The sequence below is a fragment of the Chinchilla lanigera genome, unplaced genomic scaffold (assembly GCF_000276665.1).
Source record: "Chinchilla lanigera isolate Chin_1 unplaced genomic scaffold, ChiLan1.0 scaffold00017, whole genome shotgun sequence".
Taxonomy (NCBI): Eukaryota; Metazoa; Chordata; class Mammalia; order Rodentia; family Chinchillidae; genus Chinchilla; species Chinchilla lanigera.
The window spans coordinates 21,348,652-21,352,071 of record NW_004955418.1 but is presented as its reverse complement, the minus strand read 5'-3'; the positions used below and the strand labels follow the sequence as shown (position 1 = coordinate 21,352,071).

Here is a 3,420-nt window from a genome sequence, read left to right as displayed (position 1 = left end):
CTCTGAGAAGTGCTACTAGTCTCAGGTTTTCCGGCAGTTTTTGATTTGTATCTAGCTATCCCCTTTCTCAGACATGGGCATTGGTGTCAGCTGATGGCTGACCGTCTGATCCAGCATCCCCTTGCAGTTCAGGGCACGTGCATGGCCCAGACTCTGGTTGCACTGGTGTGACAATCCCGGTCCAGTGGACCTATGTCCCCAGGCAGTTCAGGGTACAGACAAAATCCAGACACAAACTGCAGGGTCGACAGTTTATGAAACACCTGATTCTGTGTCTCCAGTCAGTTCAGGACACATACAGGAACCAGATGAGGGCCGGATGGGCAGCAGTCACAGACTGCCTGTGCCTTCAACCCGCTAGGGGGTCCAGGCGAAAGTAAAGCACGGACTTGAACCACAGGACCAGCAGCTTCCGGAGCACTCACTCACTCGGTGCACAGCACGCAGGTGCTGGGAGAGGCTACACGCCCCGACCCAAGGCAGAGAAGTCCCTGGGGCTTCTGAGTGAGGACCTCCTCTCTGCTGGCTCTGTCTGCGAGTTTCAGCTGGGAACTGTGGCGCTGTGAGCAAAGCATGGACTCAAACCATGGGACCAGCAGCTCCCGGAGCACTCGCTCACTCAGCACAGGGTGCGCAGGCACTGGGAGAGGCTACACCCCCACCTCAAGCCAGAGAAGTCCCTGAGGCTTCTGAGTGAGGACTTCCCCTCTGCTGTAGCTGCAGGGAGGGGAGAGACTCAGTCTCTAATGGCAACGGGGTGCTGGGTAGCCCACTCTGCCCTCAGGAAGTAGAAGGGAAATACCTGGCTCTCTCAACGAGTTTCAGCTGGGAACCGTGGCAGTGTGAGCAAAGCACGGATTCGAACCATGGGGCCAGCAGCTCCCAGAGCACTCTATGTCTGTGATGTTGGTATGCTGCTATTGTTCTTTTTTTCTTTTCTACTACTCTCTTTAAAATAAAAAAAAAAAAATCATTAGGTTACAATGTTTGGGCACTTGATCAGTAAATTCAATTTCAGATCAGTTTGATGCAACTTAATGCAAAACAACTTTTTACAATTATGTGGGACAACATAACCTGGGCACAATGGTGATCAAGACAGAGTCTGTCCTCCCAGAACATGTTGTCCGACAATGATGCGTATGAGCCATTAATCTAAGACGTTGCATATCCAAGTCCATGTGCGCCTCGAAAGACACTTTGCCCTGACTCTCCATGGTGCTTCTGACCAGTGCGCACATGGTTCCAAGCCAGCACGGCTCCATGCTTTGTGGTCCGGACCATGGCAGTGAGTAGTCCCACTTCCCACCAGCGTCCTAACTTCCATAACCCCTTGTTAAACAATATTTAAAGATTGGATTTTGAATAAAGTAGCTTCTTAGTTTTATAATGCATCATTTTACATCTTTCATCAGGAAAAAAAATGTAGTGAGCATCAGGATGAGTACCATCGGAGTCTGCTCCCCAGGGAATTCAGCACAGTGGAGAATCAGGAAAAGTCTGCTTGGCAAAGGGACATATAAACTGAGATTTAAGGAATGAATAGAAGCTAGCCAGGTAGAGATTTGAAAATGTGGCGATTGTGGTTAATTTCGGTTATCACCATAACTGGGGAGGTTTGACACATATTCACAGATATAAATTGCCCAACCAACCCAACTAATTGTGGAAAATATTGTATCATTGCTATTTTAAGCCATTCTGTTTTGGGGCATTTTGCTGTATTGCTTTCACTTGGTCTAAGCAAAGTACTGACAAGCTGGAAATATTATTTTGCTGATCCTGAGATGCTACATACATCAGAGCCTGACATCTTTATGCCCTACCAGATTAAACTATGGATACATATGACTCAAGCAAACAAGTACTGTAGAAGGTGACAGAAAACTGTACTTTATTTTGTTTAAAATTTTGCACACAGTTGTTCCTCATTCTGGGAAATCATCTCCTGAACAGCAACACCACTCATGATATCTGGTTCTGATGTAACATACTTGTATCTGTTGCTACAAGAATTCTTCAAACAGGGATGTGCACCTTACTACCTCATTATATCTGCTAGTGTTGTTTTGCCAGTACATTAACATATGGAAATACGTATAATTTTACTATTAGTGTTGTCACTTGGATTTTATTTAACATGTCATATTTTTTACTTCATGTTATCCTGAGAGTTTATTTCAAGAAAGTAGAGACAACATTATGAAATATATATTGTAAAAAGAGAACTCTGTTTCTAGGAAGATTAAGTCAGAGCTCTGATGAAAAAGCAGTATGTGCAGTAGCTTAGTAAGTTCTTATAAGCATTGTTAAGTGTTAGTATTACCTTTGCACCCACTTCATCACTTCCCCATTCTTGGAGAGTTCTATTTGGATTGAGATATGAGTTAAAAAATAAATTGATATTTATAACCAGTCATAATACATGAATTACTAACTTCTGTACATGTGACTAATAGACTGAGTAAATTCCTCAATGTTCATCCCTTTCTGCCCCAGGTCAAGAGCTGAATCACTTGAATGAGATAACTTCTGTCAATACTGAAGTTCAATTTTTCCAGCCAGGGTGGCAATCATTTCTTCTATAGAGCATCAAGATTGTTCCCCTAAAAACAAGCATGAATCAGCAGTGGAGCTCTACTCTGCCTACACAAGTTTCTGAATTAGCTTTGCTTTTCCTCCAGTTATTTAAATTTTCAATATTTAATAACTTTTATGTACTGATGACATCCATAAACTGCTAAGAGAAGTATCCTTCAATCTTGAACTTTTGGACATTTCTACACTTTCTTATACCCTCAGCTTGTTCATTCAATCTTCCAAACTTTTCCTGATCACTAAATTTTGACTTAAGGAGCCTCTGAATTGGAGGCCTATATTCTGATATTTTTCCTCTTTTCACACAAACACTGTAAACATCAGCCCACATATAATTCTGTTGATTTTTATGTCAGATATTTCTGAGGGTCAGGAGAAGCTTTGTACAGCCTGGAGTTTTTGTGTAATTTAAGCAAATCACTTATTTTCCTTTTGCCTTAATCTCCTGATACGGAAATCAAACAAAGAAAATTAACCTTATAGAGCTGTGAGGATTAAATGAACTAATATAGATTAAGCCCTTAAAAACTATATTTATCCCCCAGTAAATGCTACATAATGTATAATCATTATTACATATAATTTTAAAGGCATACTTTACTGTTTTCACGTTTAAATGCAATAATTTTAACTATACTTAGCAAAACACACTAATTCTTACTTAATGAGAAAAATGTACTGATTATTCAAATATAAATATACACTATAAAATTCTAGAGTGTCCCAGGAGACACAAAGAAGAATGAGACCTATTTCCAGGTTGGAATATGCTCTGACACCAGCAGCCCGGGTATGGGAGCAGAGTCCCTGGGTAGCCACTGC

At 41.6% G+C, this 3,420-nt stretch overlaps 1 long non-coding RNA gene across 1 annotated transcript in view; it reads left to right on the top strand.

The window, feature by feature from the left end:
- LOC106148234 overlaps positions 1-2,916 on the top strand; it is an 11,002-nt gene extending 8,086 nt beyond the window's left edge. Inside the window, exon 4 of the long non-coding RNA XR_001233490.1 lies at positions 2,500-2,916. This is a non-coding gene — a long non-coding RNA (uncharacterized LOC106148234). The remainder of the gene's footprint in view (positions 1-2,499) is intronic.
- Positions 2,917-3,420: the final 504 nt, after the last annotated feature.